Below are 9,009 nucleotides of genomic sequence, written 5' to 3'. Positions count from 1 at the left end.
ATATATTTAACACTAATCCTCCTTAATTCAGAGCTCATTCAACCAAGCTGCTATTGTAATTTTGTTGTCTTAAAGAAAAGTTCATGCAAAAGTTTAAAGACATTACCTGTAACATCTCCTATCCACACCCCATCCCTTTTTTTTAATACTAAATCTTATTCAAACCATACAAAACCAGACACACATGCTGCTCCCAACCTATCATGAGTCCCAGGAACAATTTCTCTACAGGAGATCTCAGGGGAAACTTTGTACGAAGCCTGGTCCAGCGGTTCTCAAATATCTCTGGTTAATATTTCTGGATTCAAACCAAGACACATGAAATGCATTTTTTTATTTTTTATTTCACCTTTATTTAACCAGGTAGGCCAGTTGAGAACAAGTTCTCATTTACAACTGCGAACTGGCCAAGATAAAGCAAACCAGTGTGACACAAACAACAACACAGAGTTACACATGTAATAAACAAACATACAGTCAATAATACAATAGAAAAGTCTATATACAGTGTGCAAATCAGGTAAGACGAGGGAAGTAAGGCAATAAATAGGCCATAGTGGCTAAATAAATACAATTTAGCAATTAAACACTGGAGTGATAGATGTGCAGAAGAAGAATGTGCAAGTAGAGATACTGGGGTGCAAAGGAGAAGAAAAAAATAACAGTATGGGGATGAGGTAGTTGGATGGGCAATTTACAGATGGGCTATGTACAGGTAAAGTGATCTGTGATCTGCTCTGATAGCTGGTGCCTAAAGTTAGAGAGGGAAATACGAGTCTTCAGCTTCAGAAATTCATTCCAGTCATTGGCAGCAGAGAACTGGAAGGAGAGGCGGCCAAAGGAGGAATTAGCTTTGGGGGTGACCAGTGAAATATACCTGCTGGAGCGCGTGCTATGTGTGGGTGCTGCTATGGTGACCAGTGAGCTGAGATAAGGTGGGCCTTTACCTAGCAAAGACTTATATATGACCTGGAGCCAGTGGGTTTGGCGACGAATATGAAGCGAGGGCCAGCCAACAAGAGCATACAGGTTGCAGTGGTGAGTAGTATATGAGGCTTTGGTGACAAAATAGATGGCACTGTGATAGACTGCATCCAATTTGCTGAGTAGAGTGTTGGAGGCTATTTTGTAAATGACATCGCCGAAGTCGAGGATCGGTAGGATAGTCAGTTTTACGATGGTATGTTTGGCAGCATGAGTGAAGGATACTTTGTTGTGAAATAGGAAGCCGATTCTAGATTTCATTTTGGATTGGTGATGCTTAATGTGAGTCTGGAAGGAGAGTTTACAATCTAACCAGACACCTAGGTATTTTTAGTTGTCCATATATTCAAGAACCGTCCAGATTAGTGATGCTGGAGGGGCGGCAGGATGTGGGCAGTGATCGGTTGAAGAGCATGCATTTAGTTTTACTTGCATTTTAGAGCAGTTGGAGGCCACGGAAGGAGAGTTATATGGCATTGAAGCTCGTCTGGAGGTTTGTTAACACAGTGTCCAAAGAAGGGCTAGAGGTATACAGAATGGTGTCGTCTGCGTAGAGGTGGATCAGAGAATCACCAGCAGCAAGAGAGACATCATTGATGTGTACAGAGAAAAGAGTCGGCCCGAGAATTGAACCCTGTGGCACCCCCATAGAGACTGCCAGAGGTCCGGACAACAGGCCCTCCGATTTGCCACACTGAACTCTGTCTGAGAAGTAGTTGGTGAACCAGGCGAGGCCGTCATTTGAGAAACCAAGGTTGTTGAGTCTGCTGATAAGAATGTGGTGATTGACAGAGTCGAAAGCCTTGGCCAAGTCGATGAATACAGCTGCAGAGTATTGTCTCTTATCGATGGTGGTTATGATATCATTTAGGACCTTGAGTGTGGCTGAGGTGCACCCATGACGAGCTCGGAAACCAGATTGCATAGCGTAGAAGGTACGGTGGGATTAGAAATGGTCGGTGATCTGTTTGTTAACTTGGCTTTTGAAGACCTTAAAAGGCAGGGTAGGATAGCTTTCCAATCTTTGTGGATCTCAGACAATACAAAAGAGAGGTTGAACAGTCTAGTAATATGGGTTGCAACAATTGTGGAGGATAATTTTAGAAAGAGAGGGTCCAGATTGTCTAGCCCGGCTGATTAGTAGGGGTCCAGATTTTGCAGCTCTTTCAGAACATCAGCTATCTGGTTTTGGGTGAAGGAGAAATGGGGGGCTTGGGCAAGTTGCTGTGGGGGGTGCAGGGCTGTTGACCGGGGTAGGGGTAGCCAGGTGGAAAGCATGGCCAGCCGTAGAAAAATGCTTGTTGAAATTCTCAATTATCGTGAATGTATCGGTGGTGACAGTGTTTCCTAGCCTCAGTGCAGTGGGCAGCTGGGAGGGGGTGCTCTTATTCTCCATAGACTTTACAGTGTCCCAGAACTTTTTGGAGTTTGTGCTACAGGATGCAAATTTCTGTTTGAAAAAGATAGCCTTTGCTTTCCGGACTGCCTGTGTATATTGGTTCCTAACTTCCCTGAAAAGTTGCATATCGTGGGGCTATTCAATGCTAATGCAGTACGCCACAGGATGTTGTTGTGCTGGTCAAGGGCAGTCAGGTCTGGAGTGAACCAAGGGCTATATCTGTTCCTGGTTCTACATGTTTTGAATGGGATGTCCAACACAGCAGTGTGGTGGGATAGGGTGAAATGATCCAGTAACAATCCTATTCTACTTTTTCAATTGTTTCACTGATATTTCATTGTAAGCTTTCTGACAGACAACAAAACATAATCCTTTCCTTAATGCACTGCTCCCGTTAAAAAACAAATTATTAATGAGCCATGCTCTACCAAGTGAGCCACACAGGATTACCCACCTCCCCCTGGTACACCTCCTCCTGGACCACACCTACCTCCCCCTGGTCCACGCCCACCTCCCCTGGTCCACCAACCTCCCCCTGGACCACACCCACCTCTAAACTCAACAAAAAGAGAAACTGTATTATGAAGCCAAGATAAATCAAATCAAATTTATTTATATAGCCCTTCGTACATCAGCTGATATCTCAAAGTGCTGTACAGAAACCAAGCCTAAAACCCCAAACAGCAAGCAATGCAGGTGTAGAAGCACGGTGGCTAGGAAAAACTCCCTAGAAAGGCCAATACCTAGGAAGAAACCTAGAGAGGAACCAGGCTATGTGGGGTGGCCAGTCCTCTTCTGGCTGTGCCAGGTGGAGATTATAACAGAACATGGCCAAGATGTTCAAATGTTCATAAATGACCAGCATGGTCGAATAATAATAAGGCAGAACAGTTGAAACTGGAGCAGCAGCACAGTCAGGTGGAAGTTGAAACTGGAGCAGCAGCATGGCCAGGTGGACTGGGGACAGCAAGGAGTCATCATGTCAGGTAGTCCTGGGGCATGGTCCTAGGGCTCAGGTCAGTTGAAACTGGAACAGCAGCATGGCCAGGTGGACTGGGGACAGCAAGGAGTCATCATGTCAGGTAGTCCTGGGGCATGGTCCTAGGGCTCAGGTCCTCCGAGAGAGAGAAAGAAAGAGAGAAGGAGAGAATTAGAGAACGCACACTTAGATTCACACAGGACACCGAATAGGACAGGAGAAGTACTCCAGATATAACAAACTGACCCCAGCCCCCCGACACATAAACTACTGCAGCATAAATACTGGAGGCTGAGATGACATAAAGAATGTTGGGAAAATATTTTTGGAGTACTTTAAATTAAATTATCGGCAGAAAGACAAATTCAAATCCATCTTTCATTGAATCAGATGGCTTATTCATCACAAAACCATTTGGTGGTGCCAATTATTTTAATGACTACTTATTGGCAAAGTGGGCAAACTTAGGCAGGAAATGCCAAAAACTAACAGTGAGTCATCATATTCATGCATAAAAGACTAATACTGAAACAAAAGCACTGTAAATTTGAATTTTGTAACGTTGTCAATAATGACAAACCTGTCATTGACAACTCAGATGGAAAACTACCAAAGATGGTTGCTGACTCTATAGCCACTCCTATCTGTCATATATTTAATCTGAGCCTAGAGAAAAGTGTTAGTCCTCTGGCCTGGAGGGAATCCATTCTGCTACCCAAGAACCCTTTACTGGTTCTAACAGCCAACCTATCAGCTTGCTGCCAGCTCTTAACAAACTGTTTGAACCAATTGTGTATGACCAAATACAATGCTATTTCTCTGTAAACAAATTAACAACAGACTTTCAGAATGCTTTTGGAGAAAGGCATTCAACATGTACTGCACTGACAAATAACTGATGACTGGTTGAAAGAAATTGACAATAAGAAGATTGTGGGAGCTGTACTGTTAGACTGCCTTTGATATTATTGACCATAATTTGTTTTTGAGAAAATATATGTTTTATGAATTCAGAGGGTTTTCTTGAATGGAAGCTTCTTTAATGTCAAACATGTAAAGTGTGGTGTACCGCAGGGCAACTCTCTAGGCCCTCTACTATTTTCAAATTTTACCAATGACCTGCCACTGGCATTAAACAAAGCCTATGTGTCCATGTATGCTGATGATTCAACCATATACGCATCAGCAACCACAGCTAATGAAGTCCCTGAAACCCTTAACAAAGAGTTGCAGTCAGTTTTGGAAAGGGTGGCCAGTGATTAACTGGTACTTAACATCTCTAAATCTAAGCATATTGTATTTGGTATAAATGATTCCCTAAGCTCTAGACCTCAGCTGAATCTGGTAATGAATGGTGTGGCTGTTGAACAAGTTGAGGAGACTAAATTACTTGGTGTTACCTTAGATTATAAACTATCATGGTCAAAACATATAGATTCAATGGTTGTAAAGATGGGGAGAGGTCTGTCTGTGATAAAGATATGCTTTGTTTTTTGACACCTCACTCTACAAAGCAATTACTGCAGGCTCTAGTTTTATCTTATCTTGATTATTGTCCAGCCAGGTGGTCAAGCGCTGCAAGGAAGGACCTAGTTGAGCTGCAGCTAGCCCAGAACAGAGTTACTGTCACGTTCTGACCTTTATTTCCTTTGTTTTGTATTCATTTAGTATGGTCAGGGCGTGAGTTGGGTGGGCAGTCTATGTTTGTTTTTCTATGTTTTGGGGTATTTCTATGTTTCGGCCTAGTATGGTTCTCAATCAGAGGCAGGTGTCATTAGTTGTCTCTGATTGAGAATCATACTTAGGTAGCCTGGGTTTCACTGTGTGTTTGTGGGTGATTGTTCCTGTCTCTGTGTTTTGCACCAGATAGGACTGTTTTAGGTTTTCGCACATTTGTTGTTTTGTTAGTTTATTCGTGTACAGTTTCTTTATTAAAGTACAATGAATAACAACCACGCTGCATTTTGGTCCGCCTCTACTTCACCTAAAGAAAACCGTTACAGTTACACATTTTTGGTCTTCATTGTAATCAGAGAGCTAATATTAATACTATGCATGTCTGTCTCTCTTGGCTAAAAGAAGAGGAGATACTGCATCGCTTCTTGTTTTTATATAAAAAAATGAGTGTGTTGGAAATTCCCAAATGTTTGCATAGTCAACTTACACACAGCACTGACACACTCACACACACTTACCCCACCAGACATGCCACCAGGGGTATTTTCACTGTCCCCGGGTCCATAACAAATTCAAGGAAACGTATAATATTATACAGAGCCATGATTGCATAGAACTCCCCTCCATCTCATATAGCTCAAGTGAACAGCAAACCTGGTTTCAAAAAACAAATAAAGCAACACATCATGGCACAATTCCTCACCCCCATGTGACCTACTTGTTGTGTGTATGTACTGACATGGAACTGATAGATGCACACACACACACACACATACACACACACACACACACACAAAATGTACAAAAAAATATGGTTTGTAAATTGTAGAGTACTTTGTCCGTAATGTCTTTTTCGTTATGTCGGACCCCAATAAGACTAGCTGTAGCAATTGGCGTCAGCTAATGGGGATCCTAGTGAAATAAAAAAAATCCCCCTGGTCCACACCCACCTCCCCCTGGTCTGTCCATTCCAGCCTCACACCCACCTCCCCCTGGTCTCTCCATTCCAGCAGCGGTCCGCATTGGTGATGTCGGTGGCCATGTTCTTGTCATTGCAGATGGTGTGTGGGAGAGAGAGCCAAAAGCCCCGCATGGGCCGCAGTCACTCCTTCAGCTCTGACACCTGGAGGCAGGCGGACGGTAACTGGTTGATGCAGGCTGTAAAGTAAACTCTTATATAGCTGTTGAACATATGGAGGTGGGAAGCTCATTTTAGCCACGTCCTCGTCATCAAACAAACTAGAATGTACTGTATATAGATGGCTGTTGGTATGGCTGTTGTTGAACATATGGACAGAGAGATAATAATTTACTTGAATATTAATTGCAGGTAAGAACTCATCTCTGCCGCTCCATCTCCTCTCCCCCTCCCTCTTGGCTTGGCTGTGGGATATTGAATGCACATTGATCATTCTAATAGAACTGTTAACAGGCATTACCCAGAGATTGTGGTGAATAACTCCCTGCTATCAACCAATCAGCATCCAGGATCCAAACAACCCGTTATATAATAAGAATCCAAAGTCCAACAATTTATGTAGCAATCCTGGACTTCCCAACAGCTGTTGGCATTAACTAGTGTTTATCTCCAGGTTTATTGGGTTTTCCTGTTCTCTGTGTAAGGCAAAGTAGAAGCAAAGAGCAGGCAATGATTATGAATTGCTTATGAAGAGAATACTTGTATTCAATCAACTATGGATATCAGTATTTCTGAACAGCACTTTCATAACTGAGTTTGATTGGTACAGCAGCTTGTCTTTAATAGAGGGAGTTGACATTTGATTTAGAAGTCTTACATCAGGTGGTGTGTTGGCCTTCACAGCTGAATGGATCACGAGTCACACCACAGAACTGTCACTTTATAAATGAACAGTCAACTCTCTCCATCCAACACAGTGCTGTCTGGATTGCCCAGTGGCGATTTTAGCATGTAAATCTTGGTGGAGCAAAAGAAATGATATGTGGGTTGCGTGCCAGCAAAGCCACAACACAACACTAAACAATACAGTAATTCCACTATAACAAACTGTTAGGGCCTACATAAAGCTGTGCCAACATCAGAGTCCCAACAGCAGTCCCAACACCTTACCACTGCTACACCTGGCTATCAGCGGAGCCTTGTCTGGCAGCGAAACAGTTCATTATGCTTCATTTACTGCCTTTAAAAAAACATAGCTGATATGGATGACTTGCTTAAACAAGTATGGTTTCTACTGACAATTGAGATGTACAAACTGTGGCATAAGGGGATGACAAGCGGATAATTGGCAATTAATGAGCGAGCTAGGACGGACGTAGTCAATATAACTATTTGTTCAGCACTTTTGAAATGTACAGCGACAGAATTCAGAACATTGGCCATTCTTACAGTGTTCTCCTTGTACACCAGGTCGGAACCATAGGATAACTACAGTTGAGAATTAGCTGGCTGGCTAAAACTAACATGTTTACAGTAATGTTGATTAATGTGCACAGTCCTTTTAAAGCTACATTTAATAAAGTAATGTAAAGTAACTGGCCGAATCAATCAAGTTATATCTCACATCATGTGTGATGCCAACCTTAGCAGTCCTAGGCCAAGTTATATTAATGTTATGCAAATAGTTACATAACCCAATGTATGTGACTGAGATGATGGAATTGCATCCCATTGCTATCAAATATATAAACAATAAATTAATCTGAATAAAACATTGATTTCAGGTTCATTTAAAGGCCAAATACAGGGATGCAAGCCAGTAAAGTCACTACACAAGACTACACTAAACAATACATTAATTGCACTATACCACTGCTACACCTGGCTATCAGCGGAGCCTTGTCTGGCAGCAAAACAGTTCATTCAGCCTCATTTACTGCCTTTAAAAAAACATAGCTGATATGGCATTCGCCAAAAGGCATGTGGACTCCCCAAACATGTGGAAGAAGGTACTCTGGTCAGATGAGACAAAAATTTAGCTTTTTGGCCATCAAGGAAAACGCTATGTCTGGCGTAAACCCAACACCTCTCATCACCCCGAGAATCTCTTCCCCACAGTGAAGCATGGGTGTGGCAGCATCTTGCTGTGGGGATGTTTTTCATCGGCAGGGACTGGGAAACTGGTCAGAATTGAAGGAATGATGGCGCTAAATGTAGGGAAATTCTTGAGGGAAACCTGTTTCAATCTTCCAGAGATTTGAGCCTGGGACGGAGGTTCACTTCCCAGCAGGACAATGACCCTAAGCATACTGCTAAAGCAACACTCGAGTGGTTTAAGGGGAAACATTTAAATGCCTTGGAATGGCCTAGTCAAAGCCCAGACCTCAATCCAATTGAGAATCTGTGGTATGACTTAAAGATTGCTGTACACAAGCGGAACACATCCAACTTGAAGGAGCTGGAGCAGTTCTGCCTTGAAGAATCTCCAAAAATCCCAGTGGCTAGATGTGCCAAGCTTATAGAGACATACCCCAAGAGACTTGCAGCTGTAATTGCTGCATAGGTGGCTCTACAAAGTATTGACTTTGGGCTGGTGAATAGTTATGCACGCTCAAGTTTTCAGTTTTTTTGTGTTATCTCTTGTTTGTTTCACAATTAAAGATATTTAGCATCTTCAAAGTTGTAGGCATGTTGTGTAAATCAAATGATACAAACCCCCCAGAAATACATTTTAATTCCAGGTTGTAAGGTAACAAAATAGGAAAAATGCCAAGGGGGTGAATACTTTCGCAAGCCTCTGTACTGACAAACTACGACATAAGGGCAAGACAAGCGGGTAAGAAGCAATCCTTAATTTCGCTTAAGACATTAATGAGCAAACTAGGACGAACGTAGTCAATGTAACTATTTGTTCAGCACTTTTGAAATGTACAGCGACAGAATTCAGATTATTGGGCAGATTATTAACATTAATTAAAATGACAAGACAGACAGACAATGAGCACATGCAGAGCAGCACAGAATACAACAGGACAAGGAAACATATGACAG

General features: G+C 42.4%; 1 long non-coding RNA gene across 1 annotated transcript; it reads right to left on the bottom strand.

Annotated features, from left to right (window-relative positions):
• Positions 1–2,525: 2,525 nt before the first annotated feature.
• On the bottom strand, positions 2,526–6,975 carry LOC109864928 (uncharacterized). Its single transcript, XR_004204346.1, has 3 exons — positions 6,353–6,975; positions 6,026–6,220; positions 2,526–5,693 (listed from the first exon to the last, which is right to left on the bottom strand). It is a non-coding gene; the product is annotated as an uncharacterized LOC109864928 (long non-coding RNA).
• Positions 6,976–9,009: the final 2,034 nt, after the last annotated feature.

This window comes from Oncorhynchus kisutch, linkage group LG19, assembly GCF_002021735.2.
Source record: "Oncorhynchus kisutch isolate 150728-3 linkage group LG19, Okis_V2, whole genome shotgun sequence".
Classification (NCBI taxonomy): Eukaryota; Metazoa; Chordata; class Actinopteri; order Salmoniformes; family Salmonidae; genus Oncorhynchus; species Oncorhynchus kisutch.
The sequence above is the reverse complement of the archived record's forward strand: the minus strand, read 5'-3'. Positions and strand labels throughout refer to the sequence as shown.